The 18,177-nt window shown below is 41.9% G+C and overlaps 1 long non-coding RNA gene across 1 annotated transcript in view; it reads right to left on the bottom strand.

Moving 5' to 3' along the window:
- The window catches only part of LOC118291772, a 31,216-nt gene extending 23,352 nt beyond the window's left edge, over positions 1-7,864 (bottom strand). Inside the window, exons 1-2 of the long non-coding RNA XR_004786747.2 lie at positions 7,729-7,864; positions 6,834-6,922 (exon numbers count right to left, since the gene is read on the bottom strand). This is a non-coding gene — a long non-coding RNA (uncharacterized LOC118291772). The remainder of the gene's footprint in view (positions 1-6,833; positions 6,923-7,728) is intronic.
- Positions 7,865-18,177: the final 10,313 nt, after the last annotated feature.

The raw sequence follows: 18,177 nt of genomic DNA, 5'->3' as shown, positions 1-18,177 counted from the left end.
TAAACAGATTCCAGGGCAATAATGTGATTTCCACAACATATTCTTTTTGCCTCCAATTTCACAGCTGCTCGTGCGCCTCTGAGCCCGTCAGTGTCGGTCCGTTTAAAGTAAACGCTTCCTGGCACCAAGGCCGACACACAGTGGAAAGGAACAAACTCCAGACAATGAAAAAAGCAGCACATCAGTAACTGCTAGGCCGGGCTTTGCAAGGGAGGCTTATTGGTTTAATTCCCAAAATACACAGAGATGGAAGACTGCATTAGAACAAACAACTGAAGGGGGTGTTTGTGGCGTGTTTATGTGTGTCTACCATCTTTCTCAACACGTACAGCAAACCAAGTGCAAATATTAGCACTGCAGCTATTGGGAAGCAATCTGGCTGGCACCATATTGTTTGGGTTTTTTGTGCAGAAGCTTCAGCAAACAGAGCTGAACAGACACTGACTGTCGCCTCTGTTGTCTTGCTGCTCTAGGAGAGTTTGTACTGGTAATGAGCTGTAAGTTCAATGGCTTCCCTCCTTGCTGTCGCTATGCCTTGGCTGGCGTGTGCAGTGCACTGGAACAATGGCATCATTTGTGTGTTGTTTCCCTTGAATGTCATTTTGTTGGAGGGTGGCCTGTTGGAGTGAACCCATTACATCTGTTTGGCAGCTAATCATCTCTCTATATTAGGTTTTCAAAATTCTTGAAACACTGTTATTAGTTAAGATTTTAATATGAGACTGTTCTCGTCTCAACACGCTTTGCATTTATTCCACTCGGCAAACAAATGATCAAAATCAGATAGTGTGAAGTTGTTTGTGTAACTCATGTGGTGAATTAAACAAACATGTCACTGCTTGAAAAAAAAAATCCAATTAGATTTTAACATAGTTGCTAGAGCAATCAAGTGGATTTAAAACGGTTAGCAACAACACAGTTTCAGCACTGTAGCTACGATTGGAGACATCAAGGTAAACCAATCAAATCTGCAGAGTTTATAATGACAGGAAGAGGACATATGACTAGAATTAGGTGCAAAACATACTGATTCATAACTAAATATATTTAGAAGTTCTTAAATAGTTGTGATTTTCAGGCAGTTTGGTTGGAGGGCAGATTTCTTTTATGGATCCTTGGGCTTAATGGCCACAATATTTCAAAAATAAATTCTGCCTATGGTTCTGTATAAGCTGCAGCACAGGACAGCAACTTGTTACTTTTCTTATATTTTTCTTATAGTTTATATCTGTGGCTCTTAACGTGAGAGTGATGGCAACTGGGAAACCAAGTGATGGCCAATAGGAAACCATCATAAACTTGTGGAAAACATGAAAGCAACTTTCATGTTTTTAGCCACAGCTATTTGCTATTTGCCGTGGCTGATGAGAGGTTTACATTTAGTGAACCGTAAAACCAAAACCATGAGCTGAAAGAAGCTAAAAAAGCTCACTAGAGCTGAGGGGAACTGTTGATAAAAATATACTATTTGTGCAGCTTTAAAGAAAAGTAACAGAGAAAATAATAGTTTTAATAAAGTTTGTATTTATTTTCATTAAACAGCTTTTAAAAGTGACATTTCCTACTGGAACAAAATAACAAAATAGTGTAAAGGATATAACTTGTGATGTTTAATGCCAAGACATGACATCTCGTGGCATGCACCGACGCATAAGCATCTCTCTCACTCACACACACACACACACACACACACACACACACACACACACACACACACACACACACACACACACACACACACACACACACACACACACACACACACACACACACACACACACACACACACACACACACACACACACACACACAGCCCTGATTGAGTGCAAGTGTCTGGATTGGTGGTCAAGGTCAGCTTATAATGGGAGAGATTGAAGACAGGGTGAGGCAGTGGAGGGGGGGCTGGCAGCAGTCTCAGATAATGAGATTTACGACCCTGAGCTCTCTATGCACCCCATGCACCCCCTCACCCATCGGCTAACATGATTTATAGATCTAATAGACGTCAGTGCTCCCGCCTAAGATAGAGGCTTCGCATTATCACTGAGGGAGAGTCATCCGTTCAAAAGGGCAAGACTACAGAGAACAACTCTACCAAGACGTCCCTGTGTGTTTGCGCGTCTGTTTACCTGCCATATTTGTGTCATGATATTTCTCCCGCTCCTTTTTTAAATGAGACCAGGGGGAATATGAATAATGAAACTATTAGTTTGTTCTTGCTCCTGTCAACTTGTCATTAGTTTCCTTCCATCTCAGGAAGGAAACCTGTCACTCTCAAAGGTGAACACACACACACACACACACACACACACACACACACACACACACACACACACACACACACACACACACACACACACACACACACACACACACACACACACACACACACACACACACACACACACACACACACACACACACACACACACACCACTTTCAAATATTTGCATGATATTTTCACATCACATAGGACTGTACAATCAGTACTTCTTATGAACAGAAAGTGTCTCATTATTTTAAATTAGCAGCAAACAGATAACACCACCTTTGAAGGCCTGTAGTCCCTGATCAATAAATAGTTTTATAAGTTCTAACTTTTTTTTCCTTTTCTGTTGTGACTGAACAGAATTGCCTTGGTCCTCAGTTCTGGTTAACGCTATACGCTAGATAATTTTGTGGGTGAAAAAAGGAGATTTGAAATTAAATTGGAGAGCCATCCCATGGCCCGTGCTACTTTTCTGAGTTTTACAAGTAAATACATTGCTGTTTATGAAAGAAGCTGTTCTGTTGAACTTGTAGTGATTTTCTTCCCTTTTTCGATGAATACGGCAGAGCTCTGCCTCTTGCGGGCAATTTCCGTAAAGCTCATCACTTAACACCTGTTGACAACACAAGTTGGAACTGCAATCTGCACAGATGCGATGAGCATAGACGGATGCAGAGGCTGCACAGCTGCCAACACTCACAGCTCGTACTACAGGAATATTTCCTTTTTGGCAGCCGCTGCTACATAAACTTGGCAAAACTTTGAGAAAACAAAAAAAAAAGTCCCATCCAGGTCGTGCAGGGTGAGAAATTATTTTTGTTGTGTAAATCAAGCCTCTGGCACTGCCCTTGGTTCCTCTGATGGTTGTCTGAGATCTCCTACTGTGTTCCAGCTACCAGCACCAGTGAAACAGACATAATGAATGTGAGACTTCCAAACAGTGTCTGGCACTGCTTGCAGTCTCCATATTTCTTCCCACTTTCTGTCTATTGTCTGTACCCCCCCCCCCCCCCCCCCCACCCCTGTTTTTTCTCTTTCTTGCTCTGTGTTCTGTCTAAGTCCCACATGTAAAAACAGATATTGCACAATAATGCACAGCATGTCATTCCCCACAATTTCTTCTGTCACCCCAGGAAACACAGCAGCATGTCCTTATATAAGCAACTATAGTCGCTTAAAGAAACAGAAACTGATTCAACTGCTGACGCACAAAAAATAAAAATCATTAAAATTGAATTAATTCAATTAAAAGCAGCCTTTTGTAGAAGCGGTGATAATTTAGTCTGCAGCGTCTTTTCTCCTTACATCATTTCTTCAACTCCTTTGCCGCTTCCTCACATGCATCTTAATGGCTTTTCATGCCTGGAGCGGCTTCGAAGGCCGGAGCAGGAATCTGATGCATTGTGGTATATCTGGCTGCTTCCATAATAACTCATGTGACAACGCTCTCAGCTATCACACCACCCCCAAACCATCACTGTTCCACCACCATGCCTTTGAGCAGACAAGTTCACCATGAATAATTTAGCCACAGTGGTCAGTGAGCAAGTTCGCCCAGAGGAAGTTCCTGAAAAGTGAGATTCATGGGACGGTGACAGCTTCAGTCATGTTTGATAGCTGAGGATGTGCACAGCACTAATCACCAGTAAATCCAGGTATATCACACTGTAACAGAGAATATGACCCAGGGGAATAAGAGGGTCTGTATTAACTAACACTGACAAGGAAGTCGATTCTGGAGGTATGAAGTAGATACATGTACACTCCTCCGTGGGTCTATGCATGGATGGATGTTGGACGGACGGATTAATTATCGGCCTACGCATGAAGTAGGCTGACTGGTTGAGCAACCAACTCGTGTTGGAATGTGGGTTCCACACACAACCTTATCAAACCACAGGTCGAAAAACTTAAATTAAGTTCACTTTCTGCAGAAGTAATCTACAACACTGGGAATATCAATTTACAAATCGGTTACAAAGACTAGTGGATGAGCAGTTGTGAAAACTGAAACACATATTCCTCCATTTACAGTTAGATAATTTATAATATTATACAGTGTTTGAGTTCTCTATATTCTATGTGTATTCCTTTTAAAGTCAATAACAACAAGGTTTATTAAATCATATTGATTATTACATTTAGCTTGGGGCCTTGTGCCAATCCTATCATGTATTAGGGAAAATTGCCAGATCTATGCAATTTACTAGTAAAAATAAAAAATGATAACGCCTTTTTTTGTCTTTATCTGTCACACACACACAGACACACAGACACACACACACACACACACACACACACACACACACACGCACGCACGCACGCACGCACGCACACACACATGCGCATCCTGTTCCACTCTGTCAGGCTCTCAGGACCACCTGAGGGTACCACATCACAGGTTTGTTTTTCCTGTATCTGCTCCATCAGAGAGCAGCAGGCCTCATTAGTGTGTGTGGCCCCTGTAGGGTCCTGGGGCCCCAACAACCCACCAAGCCAACCTCCAGTGGCCCCTTGGGCTGCAAGCCGCAAACACAACAAATCACTGAAACAAAAACGCATACTAGCATCCCTAATGCCCGAATCTTTACACTTCAAAAACACAATTATGCTAATGCCGGGAATCATTTGCCATTCCAGCTCTGATTTAATGCAGCCTTTTAGTGGGGATAGCTAATTAGAGGCTTTAATTAACATGTGCGACACAAACTGAGGAGAAGTGCGAAGGAGCCTGTCGATCATGGAAGGAGCACAGCGAGAGCGGTGAAGGAGGGAGAGCGAGAAAGGGGAAGTCTGAAAGCTATGCAAATGAGGCGAGGGAGCGCCACGGGGAGGCGTGAATCTCTGCCGCTACAGCGGTTTCTGTAAATATCACTGTGACCCGTAGACGGAGTGGAGTCATCTCATTAACACAGATTGGAAAGTGTCACCGGAACGCAGCCTACGAGGGTCAGTGCTGATACGATTGATCCTGAGCTCCGTGAGGGTGCCATCATTAAAACTGTGGCAAAACACTGGATTTAAGATCATGTTCAGCAACGCAAATAACTTATTCCACTCGCACCATCTTTTCCAGTATAACTACCAGAGGGCGGATGGCGCAGTGCACCGCTGGACACTGACTCGAGCCTCCATACTGCGCCTCTATTGCTGCAGATAAAATGCTGCCTGGATACATGTTGTGATTTCATTTATAGTCTTTCACACAGCGAGCATGCAAATGTCTAAATTAAATGGCGACGTGTGGACACAGGAGTGATCTCATTATCACAGACTGCAAGGTGAACCCTGCACAATCCTGCATTATTGTTGCACTACTTGAGCTCAGGATGTCATCATCGTTACAACAGGTGGATACAGATAGTGAAAATAATCATCTCCTGTTTTGTTTTTTTGATTTTTGCAGCATTGCAGTTTTTTCCCCGGAAAATAAATTGGGCCACAAAAAATTTAAATGGAACATAATAAAAGGGAAATGGGAAAAGTCAAGGCAATGTGCCTATAATGCCTCAATTTATTCTTGTTTTACTTAATTCACATTCTCACTGCTTCTGCTGCACAGGGAATGCACTTTAATATGCAATATTAAGATATTTTAGGGCCGTATTCATTGCTCCATTTTATTAATGAAAGTACCTTCTGTGCTGACAGTTCTCTTTGGAGTTTCAATAAAACTAGGCAGCTGGGGAGAATGTAATTTCCATACTAGATCTATGTGGCAATAGTTCTGCTTAAACTATTACCTCATGATTAGTCAAATATATATCACTTGGCAATGACTTCAGCAGTGTTAGCCATTTTCTGTACAGTCTTTTAAATTTTTCACAACCGTAATATTCAAGAGAGGTAGCGGAACTAACTTGAATTTGTTTTTGCACATTTGATCAAGTTTTCCTATTTACCATAATTTACCTTTTGTTTCAAAGTCACAACAATGTTTAGTTGGTTTTGCGTGAACAACAATGCTCATTTAGGTTTATTGTATTCCATTTGTTTTCGAGTGTCATTATTTCTCATTTTGTTTGTCGAGGCTATATACTGGAGTAAATTATGTCTCTGCAGGATGAGGTCACTGTGCTTCTCCTATGCTGAAACTCTACATGTTGTAATCTATCAACACGGCTTTAACACAGTATGGGCACTACTGGACTTCCTCTTGGGGATCAATGCAGCAGTGGGGAGAGAAAGAAGTGAATTTTGCAGCTTCTCCGATAGTTACAAGTGAAGCACTTTAACATTTATAGAAAGGAAAGGACAGTGCAGCTAAGTCCTGGGTTGGGATCCTAGTTTCTGGAGTATTGATCATTTATCTCTGAGTTTCAAACTTACTTGGTGAACTTTTAATAGAGTCCAAACTCTATTACCCTTTTTACAGAAAAGGTCAGTGATGCATGGTTAAGATTAATTGATAGAGTTACAGATGAGTGCCGAAACAATGATGTAATGAATACACAGCCAGAGCACTAAAATACTTTCCCTGGCCCTGACACATCAAACACTGCTCACACTTCCATCCATCACTTCAAGGATCTTGAGAAGAGACAGTACGAACAGTGAAGCTTACCTGTGTGTTCAGGACAGTCAGTCCTCTGACAGGGTTTTCAGGTTGAGTCACAGCGAACGCGCTTCATGGCACAATCATGTCTTCTCGACCTGCAGACGAGATGTACAAGGTGTATTTTTCGTGCCTGATGCAGTGAAATATTGGGGCAGACAGTGAGTTACATTTCTTCACAACGAATGCACACCCAGTGTATAAGGGACTCTGCATTGAAACATCCAAACAAAGCTCGCATAACGTGAACGGCAATGACAAACTACTGCACAGACATTTACTTACAAACATTAAAAAAAAAAAATACTTATCACTATAAGGTTTACACATTAAGATTCAGATTAAGTTTGTTTCACTAAATGTCGCAGGAAATCTAATGAGTATACCAATTTTTTGGGAATTCTCAGGGTTTCCCTTGACACCTCTGAAGGACCAAGACAAAAAACCTACCCCTTTGCTGCATCTTGTAATACTGTACTGTTGTGCGTGGACATTGGTAATAGTACCATTTGTCTAAGCAAATACAGTTGATCGGTTATGGCTATCAAATAATAATTAATATTAAAGTTCCAGTCTTGTTCCTTTGTCTTTGGAACAAATGGTCAAGTCCTCCATTTTGTGAAGCACAACAGTATGCATCATCTTAAAAAGAAGTTACCTGCTGTTAACAGTTACATTCAATATATCTGTAATATCAAAGATGCACAAAACTCTGTCATGTTTGTAAATGTTACCTGGTCAGCAACAGCGTTAGCCACTTGCTAGTGGTGTGGGTTTAGCATTTAAGCTAGCAGCTAAAGAGCCATTTAGCATTTAAGCTAGCAGCTAAAGAGCCAGCTATCTCTTCACACGCTGGTGGAGACCAAAAACAAAGCTCAGAGAAGTCAAAGAGTGTTGGACTCACATTCACCAGATAGCCAGAGACGTGACTCCAAATGAATGATAATGTTTCTGTATCATTTCTCCTGGATGTGTAAGCAGGCCACTGCCTGCTAACACTTTAGCCTTAGCAAGTCAAAGGCATAGGTCAAAGGTGACAATACAGTGTCAGTGTTGCTTGTACAGCGGCCCCAAGTGGCCAAAACGGGTCCCTGCAGGGTTTTTTTAATAAAATCTCCACCTGACATTTGTGACAGAGCTGGTCTCTAATTTTCAGTCAGCTTAATGCTTAATTCATTTGAGGGGTGTAGAACAGTCTATGAGTACAGCATAAAAAAATAATGCACCACTTGATCGGTTAAAAACTTAACAATCTCCTCTTAGCGGGATTTCTCAGATAGCTCTGGTCTGATACTAGGGTTGAAGGCTCAGTGACAATAGATATTATTACTGATCAGCCCTAAAGGATACCTGCATCATTTGTGATTTAAACCAGATTTTCATATTTGCTGTGAAAAGGCTCCTACCCCAACAAAATATAATAATGAACAACAGTCTGTCATCCACACATATCCTGTTGACTCAACTATTGATCAAATTATTGCCAGCAGCTGTCCGGCAGCTGTTCACATCTGCAGTCACAATTTGTCAGACAAGGTGCTCTTGTATAAACACTCTATGATTTAAAAGTGCAGCAGAGTAACATTCATATTCATTTTGGAGCATCACGTTCAAGGTCACCGACTGTTAAGTGGTCAGGCCGTAAAATATGTTCCTCACTAATATGATACAGCAGAAACTTCTCTTGCCTGAGGACATTAGGGGGAGAAGGCAGCGGATGTGGTGAGCTCATACCGATTCTGGAAAAAAAAAAAATGAATCCCAACTGTCTTCAAAAGGACAATGTTTAAGCAGAGGTGGAATTTGTAACCAAATATATTTTTGCAATTATTCGTGATGGTGAAAATTATTGTTAGTTGCAACCCTAATTGTGAGTACTTTTCTTTTTTTTTCCTTCAAAATTTTGTGTACATTTTGCTCATAATACTTTTGGTTCAATAACGTGAATTTACTTTATCTGAATACTTCTTCACAAGCCTACTTGGTTTAATGAATGATATGTCCACGTTAAGGTCACGAACCTGCGATGCGATAACCTTATTGTGAAGTAACAAAAATGTTTGTTGCTCTAAAGTAGATGGAGATATATGGGAGATGAAGCCTCCACTTAAGAGTGCTCCTGTATTTCTATCTGTCCTGAAAGACAATAACGAGAAGTCTCATTATGTCAGTAAACAGTATTTCATAGCGCTCATGGAGAAATCAATATAATGTAGAGAAAGAGATGGAACTGAAAAAAACAAAACAAAATGGTAGTGTTGCTGAGGTTGGCATCATAGGGGCCTTCATAGTGAACTTGATTAAAAGAAAATTGCTTTCAAGTGCTCTCAGCAGGCTGGGGGGTTGAGTAGGAGGGCTCTTGTGTGCAGCGCTGGTGGAGTTTCACAAACTAGGCTTTCGTATTGAGGAAACAAGATGAAGAAATGCTTTGTAACTGCCGGAGGACAAAGAATGTGGAGGCACCAGTGACATGGTGGCGCAATATTACTGCCATTATCATTTTCAATTTATTTTCATTTACGTGCCATTTTGGAGACTGGTGGGATGAAATTCATTTCCGTCTCAAAACCAATTCTTTTGCAGTGCCTCTGCATGATGAAACAAGTTTAGGTTTTCTGCGTAGAAATTTCATAAATTGCTATTCTTTGTAATTTTTTATTATCAAGCTTCCATGCCATGAATCTGATGTCACGTGTTGCACACTCAAATAATCCAAAAGGGGTGAAAAATAGCAAGAAAAAATAAATAATTTAATTGTGGATTTTAGCTTGTTAAGTATTCACCTGACAGGAGTGCATGAATGGGGTCTTTCGGTTTTGGAATTGTCAAGTTTTTGTAATTTATTCCCTCTTGAATTCAAAAGGACATCAGGAGATCAAATGATGTCCGTGATTTCCATGAAGCGTTCACCTAATTGGCTTTTAAAGCGAGGAGTGAGAGAGGGTGAATAATTTAACTACTTGGTTTCTGGAGTAGTCCGACTTGGGTGAGAATATTGGAAATCCATTTTTGTGCAGGATTAAACTTTCTCTTCTTTTTTTGAGAACCACTATCCAGAAATTAGATTAGCATTTGAAGTGATTTACATGTAGTTTCTCATCCCTGCTCTCATTAACACACATTGTCAGTCGAGTCATGTACAGTACGAACCGAGCAGCAACCGGAGCACAATCAAAGAGACTCTAACATACAACTGTAGCTTTTAATAATAGTGTAGCAGCTACGAAGAAGAAAACTGACGCGAAACAATGAACTCTGTGATTACATTTCACCCCGTCTTCACCCTTAAAGCATGTTCGTCTTTGTTTGTTTGTTTCATAGGTGGAATGGATCAAAGAATAATGTGCAAATAATGAGGAATATTCAGTTTCATTTCTCTGCACTGGGTTTACTTTGATACACACTGGTTCAGCACATAAAACATGTTCACTGTATCTGAACATCATCTGAAATAAATTTGCATATGCAATGTAGCAGAGTAAACAAGGATCCCACAGAGATTAAACAACAAATAGTCTTCTTAGTGAATAATTTTAAGTGTTTAATGAGTCTATTTCCCCGAACACACTGTAGGTGTGTTTGCTCTTTTGTCATTTTCTGTTATTGTGTTAGTTTTGTTGGCTTTGTTAATTATTTCCTATGTCAAAAAAGTAAGTTTTAATGAACTGTACTGTGTTGAAATTGTTTATGAGTTACTGGATAATAATTACTGAATCTAATATAATCCTAAATGTTAAATGAACAGTCGGCCATTTTAGCAATTAGTCTTATTTGTACTCTTACTGAGAAGACTGATACCACTAGTGTATGGTAAATAGTAAGCTGGAGCAAGACGCAGTTAGCTTAGCTTAGCATAAAGACTGGAAACAGAGGGAAACGGCTAGCTTGGCTCCGTCCAAAGGTAACACAATCTGCCCACCAGCACCTTCAAGGTTCACCAATACAACCATTACATCTTCTTATATATCTGAATACATGATGTCGTATGTCCTGTCCATAAAATGCTGTCTTCCAACCAGCCTACAATACTTCCTTCAAGTTTGTGAATCACTTATGTGGAATTCTATTTCACCAGTAGTGACTTGGCATCCGACAGTACATGTAGCCCGCAGACAGACACAGAGATGCGACGGGACACTCCAGTGACCACGCTCTGATGGGTGAAATTCTCCAGTCCACCAAACTCATCCCACACGATTGATGGCTGCTGTGACAACAGCCCCTCTCGTCACAGGCTGGAGAACAAGCTGTTGTGAAGGTCTGAGGACGGAAGATAGGCCCCCGCAGGGGGGGCTTGATTTACGAGCCCGAGTCAAGATGGAGGCACAGTCGCCCACGTACCGTAGACGGCCTTCCTGCAGCATCCCTCTCCCTCTCCCTGCCTGCCTGCCTGCCACTTTACTCGTCCTCCCTCCAGTGCCTGCTCGCATGTTGACAGCCGGAATGGGCTGAAATGACATATCACTCAGAAAGAGACAACAACCTTCCATTGTGTTCTTTACCTTCAGTCTGATGTGTTGGGTGGTGAAATCCTAAATGTCCCCTCTACCCATTTCTAGTTATTCTTTTACAAACTCAGAGGGGCGGGATGCTCGTCGATGCTCTGATGGAAAATCTAAGAGCAGATATAAATGTAACATGCCATGTAGCTGTCTTTCCACTGGGAGAAACAAGCTGATGGAACTCAGGAGGTTAACTGTGCTGCTCGACTCCACACCCTCCCCGGGGCTAAGGAACACGACGCATTACTTTGTGGGGGGACACATCACCTACACCCAGTGGTATCTGTCTTGTCAGACATTAGGCAGAGAAGATAAATATTATATCTGATGGTACAGAATTGGGCAAGTGGGCCATTTGGACTTGTGAATTTTGTTCTGATTTCAGATAAAAGGTAGAAAATATTGGATGGTTAAGATAGAAAAGATGTTCATTCCTACAGACACTTTTGTCACAGTAGAATAAAATGTCTTATTTGTCTTATTGCTGCAGCTAACAAATCTACAAATTACTTTTTAGATGAATTAATGAATCTTTGATCGTTTTTGATCTCAGCTACTCAAATATTTTTAGTTTTTCCTGAATATTGAGCTTATGGAGAAATATCTCTCTAGTACACTCTTAAACAATTAAGGAATTTTCAAAACAGAGTCCAATTAATTTTCTGCAATGGATTCATTGGGCTAATCATTTCATCTCCACGGGAATACAATCCTCAAAGGGATTTCAACATGTGTACCTAACGGAAACGTGGGAGTTGTAACAGGACTTTAGACATGCTGTATTGTATTGACACGCTCACTGTAATGTAGGGTTTTTGTAATTGGAGTGGCAGCTATCCAAAATGGCATTTTAAATTTTAAGAGATCTAAATCAGATCTGTCACCAGCCTGTTTCAGCACTTGACCACGTATTCTGGTGGTGTTCCACACCCCCAAATCTTTCCAACACGCAGTACAGTTGCTCTCCCATCCCCCCCTCCACCCCCCTTTAATTTACCAGGCTGCTGTTGAGCGAGTGAAGACACCCTGCCTCCATCTATCTCCTGAGCCGTATCAATATTCATGGGTCTGCCGGGTGCGTTTGTGCGATGGCTGTCTCATTAGCCTTTGATCCCCTTGCGCGAGCCTTGTCGGAGCGTTGCTGCGCCAACAACAGAGCAGCGTTTGAAGTGCAGAGAGAACAGCTGCTTGCATTGATCTCCATACACTTTCTTTTGCCATCCACATGCCCGTCCACAGATACACAGATGCTGCCCACAGGCACATGAATACATGCATCTACTGAAAGGGCTACACTTTGTACAGTCTGACCACAGCACTGCAACGACTCATTGCTGCTACAGAGTATGCAACGCAATATGTAGAGCTGGAGCAAGGCGTTGAATAATCGATTAATCGAAATTAATCAGCAGCGATATTTGTGAGTTGGATTCATCTGTTTTAATGCTTCTGAACAAAAACGCCCAATTCAGCCATCACAGCCTCTCAAATGTCGACATTTGCTGTAGTTATTCGCCTCTTGTGGGTGAAACTGGAATATCTTTGGGTTTTGGACGGTTGGTCAGACAGAACAAGAACACTGAAGTCATCACCTTGATCTCTAGAAACTTACGTAATGGATTTTTTCACCATGTTCTGACATTAGATTAATCGATTTATCAAGGAATGAATTGGCAGATTAATCAAAAAAGGAAATTAATTTTAGTTACTGCTCTATCAATATAGATTCATAAATATGTCTCAGTCCTCAATCATACCCTTTTGAAAGACAATGAGTCAAGTCTGAAAATTATGTCGTCTTGTACTTCAAGGTTTTATCAACAGGTTTTATGCAAAACAGACATCCCTGAATTCTTCATAGAGGAAATAAGTAGATTGACACTCTTGGAGCTGAGATTACACAGAGAGTGTTATTAAATGTACTGAGAATTAATATTTGTGCTAAGCCACAAAATCATTATTCAAGTTGGAGCAAAGTGGCTTGTAAAAGGCACTTAATTTCCACCACAAGGCTGTGGGGATTATGGAAAATACAGAATTACTTCCTGAAATCCAGGAATATCTCAATCCCACTAACAGATAACAAGTGCAGTCAGTTTTTTAAAATGTATTTCACAGTATAATCCACCCTTTCTATGTGATTTATGAAGAGTAATTTGCCGTACAAATCAGTTGCAGCAGACAAAATGACATGAAATCATAAAGCACAGCACAGGCTCCTGCTTTACCAGGATGCCACTGAAAAACACGAGGCTTTCTCCACTTCTTGTATTTTACATGTAATGCACTGAATGAAGGGCACAGTTCAGATTACAAATCTTTAAAAAGAAAGACTGGAATTACTGCACCGAATCACCAAATGACTTTAATCCTCTGCCGTGGTCTCTGTCATTACGGGACAGTTCACTTCCTCTCTCTCTTAATGTTAAGATATTTTTTTTCCGCTGTGCGGCCAGTAGGGAGAGGGTCCAGCCAGTATGACATCATGACACCTGCACAAAGGCAGCCCCTGCGCTAGTCCACTCAATAATTCTCCACTCTGTTCTGAAATGGAATCTGCTGCATAAAGACCACAGTAAAAAAACAAAAAAACAAAAAAACAGAGGCTTGCCTGGGCAATTGTTCCCCTGAGAACAGGTCAGCGGATCAATACTGCAAATGTGCCTGATAACATTAGACCGTCCTTAATGGCACTAATGAAGAGAGCGGTTGACACGTACTTAGGAGACTTAGGTCAGAGAAAGAGTCTGTTAGTGGCAGAGCTGGTTTACATCAAATCCTGGGTTACTGACATTTATTCTCACGACTGCGGTTTCACTGAAAAAATGTGTTATTTCTTAACACTTGGACATTTAAAAAGACTTAGTCTATGTAGCACAACACATTAGAATCTGCAGGAAACACAAAAATCGGTGCATTTGTGCAAAAAAAAGTGTGACAGTTTGTAAAATGAACACCTGACAAAAGACCAGAGTTGCAGCAAGCTTTCATTCGCATGAGAAACGGAAGTAGAAGCTTGTGATTCTGTTCTGCACACCGACCGTGCAACTGTGAGTGGAAAGGGTGAAAAGAATAGGAACAAGACGCGAAACCCATCGTTTGTGATTCGATCAACTCTCTTCACCGTCCTTTGTGACACGAGGTCGCACTGTGCAGTGAATGAGTTTGAGGGCAGGAAATGTTATCAGTCTTCAAAATGTCAAAGAAACTACATCCCAGCAGAATCGCTGCTGACATTTTGATAAATCAGACCCTGTTTTGCATCCATCTACTCTCACTCTCTCTCACACACACACACACACACACACACACACACACACACACACACACACACACACACACACACACACACACACACACACACACACACACACACACACACACACACACACACACACACACACACACACACACACACAGAGAGAGAAAAGCCTTGTACTTGGCAGGATCTTTTGCATGCAGACACGCTGCTCAACACCCCCCAGTGCCTGACTGCTGCTGGTCCACAGTTCTAGTAAAGATGAAAGGAGGAGAGGCTCCAACGGAGACCAGTGAGAGGTGACGTACCTCAAAGTGGACGTCTTGGATTTAACTTCAGGAGCTGCCGGGACGCACTGGTGAGGCGGGACTGTGGACTTCCCCCCGGTCTTCTCCCTCTCTCCGCGCCGTCTCTGGGATGGAGACTCAGGAGGAGAGCTGCTCCTCCCTGCCTCTGGCTCGCTCTGGCTCAGTCTCAGCCCCTCTCACTATCATACCTCCCTCCCATGCTGACCCCCTCCCTCTCCTCTTTCTTTTACTCCTCCCCTTCTCCAACCTGCTCCCTCTCGCCTCTCCCCTCTCCCCACTCCCCAAACTCAAGGGTGACAAAGGAAAGCAAATCTTTTAGCGCCACTTTCAGCTATTTCTACAAGTCACGCCGGCCGATTAGCTCGAGTTGAATCAAAATGTCATCACATTTGGTAAAGTAAGTTGCTGTACTTTCGATACGACGTCATTCAGAGAGAGAAATCTGTGTCATGACAATACTTAATGTGATATTCCACTGGGGACTATGGCTGCATCTAACAACTGTTTTCACTGAAAGATAATTTTTCTGGTGAACCAATTCTTGTCAATAGATTTAATAAAAAGTGTGATGTTGCAAACACCTCAAAGATATTCAGCTCCCTGTAACGTAAGACAAAGAAAAAACAAATTTGAATGACTGGAACCAACAAACGTTTGGTACTTTGGCTTCAAAGGGATCTGAAATTATTAACTGTTCATCAAAATAGCTGATGACCTTGTTTATCCTGCGTCTGATCCTTTCAGCTCGACTGTGGACTCAGATGATGGTCCACCGTTGTTTTTACATGAAGGTGAGTTCAGGCAAAAGCCACAATCACTTATTGGTGCCAATTGCAGACAGAAAGAGAAGACGATAAAAAGAGGCAGGTTTTTCAGGTTCCCGATCATTCATTCAGTGGTATGGGGCTGAAGCTTAATATCAAAAGGCTGCTTCTCATGTTTTGTACAGTTGATGATCATATCTCATCACATCTGGTGTGCTTCTTTAGCTCTCTCATTGTCTCAGTGACCAGAAACTGCTAAGAGAATGAACTGGTGAATACTGAAATCAAACGGAAAGGCACTCCCGGTACAGTAAGGTTCTTTTAATGGAACAACACCACCCCTGCTGTGCTTTTCCAACACTGATCTGTGAATAACGTTCGTTTGTTACATGCCCTTTACTGAGATTTAAGATTTTTGTCAGATGACCACTCATGGATTCCGCAGCACCGGCCAGTTCCCAGTCTTTTCCTCTCGCTCCCATTCTCTCTTCGTCTCTTTTCCCCTCTCTCCCATAGAGAACCCTCCACTGCCTCTGCCCCTGTTTCCATAGTGACACTTTCCCCGACTCTGGCTCGACATAATCAAGTGAACGGGATCGGGGTGGGGGTTGGGGGCGAGTGAGGGAACTGTGAGTGTGTGTTGAAGGAATGGGCAAGATGAGAACGATAAAGAAGGGCAAACAGCGAGAGATAAAAGAGCAAATAATGAATAAAGAGAATGTCAATAACGGTGGTTTGTCAGCGCGCAGAGTGTTTTCGGATCCAGTCCAACCCTGCCGGATGCTGGGTTCAGATCAGGTGCTCTGGAAAGCCTTGGCATATGGTGGATTTAATTATCCTGCTCATCAAATAACGAGATGGCCACTTGTGCTTCGTGACAATGCTCCCACCAGAATGCAGCAGCAATGAATTATAGGATAGCATTGATTAATCAGAATTTTAATGTGAGTGGTGCTCAGTATGAAGCCGGGCGTAGATGATGTAAACCACCTCAAATGTTGGCACAAAATAAAGAACAACTTCTACACCAAATGTGAAAGTTGACCTATTCTGCTGCAGCGATGTTGGCGCGATGTCCACTTCTTTTAATGGATTTCTAAAAGACAACTTTCATGCCCTTGGTGGTTCCAGGTGGTACTTTTCCTCAAGAGCTCCTGGGGAAGTTGTCAACACCACTTTGGAGATAAGAAGAAGACGAAGAAGAAAGAAGCACAGCGTTTCCATCATGGCTTACTCTATACCAGCAGCCTGGCTACTGTGCAGAGCAGAAAACAACCATTAAAACCCAATTTGAACAAATAACCTCAGGTTAAACGTCCGGTAGTATTAAAAGCACTCTGTGCCTCGATGCAGCCACACAGAACCACCAGCATGGATGTCGGCTCCTGGGAGACAAAATGATACTGAGAAATACGCCAGAGGCCTTTACTGTCGGAGCCCTCCCATGAATTATATAACACAATTACAACATACTGGACGCATGAATTATGTAACACTATTACAACATGCTGGACACAGCATTTCCACCAAAAGACGAGCTGGTCTTCCCGGATGTGGCTCGCTGCGAGGACAAATGCTCAACAAATCTGACCGAATAAAGGTTGAATTTGTGCGACTGCCATCCTTTCCTTTGAAACTATTGGGCGTCCTCGAGAAGGGTTAGGAAAGATTATGTCACTGTGCAGATCATCATTTTGTCACATTAATCACCCTTGCATGGGATTACATTGACTGCCGTCCCTCCTGTGTGATCGACGAGCGACAGCAATACGACTTGTGAACCTTCTAATTCTCTATCTATCCCTGAGCTGTTGTGACACTGCCCCTGCCTCCCCCACCCGGTAGGTCACATGGCGGGGTCAGCAGCTCGCGGACGCGGCAAAAATCCTTATTAAAAGGACACTTCTGCAGGGTGGAGGCTGGGGGTTATGAGGATCGAATAAGCCTCACGGGATGGCTTCTCTGACCGCAAGGCTTGTTGTCCTCAAGGAAACACTAGATAAATCCACACCTCGACCACCAAGAGCAGATCAAATAAAACGCTCTTTATTGGTGCACTGAGAAGCAGCAATAGAGAGCTTGATTTTGTGTTTGTGTCTTAGCCCTTTTACAGAGTTACAGCATAAAAAGCAAATGGAGATTTTGCATGTCTTAGTTAAAATATATACTGTTGCTGACCTGTATTCAAAGACAAGAAAAAACAAACATTTCCTGATTCAATTATTTTATTCTCCTTTAGTGAGACGTGCCTCTGTTTCCAGTGATCCGAGTCAGTGTATTTCCATTAAAGTATCTTCCTCGGTTCTCAAAGATTATTCTACTGAATTACTTTCAACAAATATTAAATGGAATTAAATTCAAGCAACAGGGAAACTTTGTATTCCACTAAGTTCTTGTTGTTTGCAAAAACACTTTACAATGAATTGTATCATAACAAAAAGAGTATAAATAATACATCATGCTGTTCAGTAAGCCTGCTAGTACTAAACTCAATGTCAAATATGAAACTTACAGGACACA

Source organism: Scophthalmus maximus, chromosome 12, assembly GCF_022379125.1.
Source record: "Scophthalmus maximus strain ysfricsl-2021 chromosome 12, ASM2237912v1, whole genome shotgun sequence".
In the NCBI taxonomy this organism is placed as follows: domain Eukaryota; kingdom Metazoa; phylum Chordata; class Actinopteri; order Pleuronectiformes; family Scophthalmidae; genus Scophthalmus; species Scophthalmus maximus.
The sequence above is the reverse complement of the archived record's forward strand: the minus strand, read 5'-3'. Positions and strand labels throughout refer to the sequence as shown.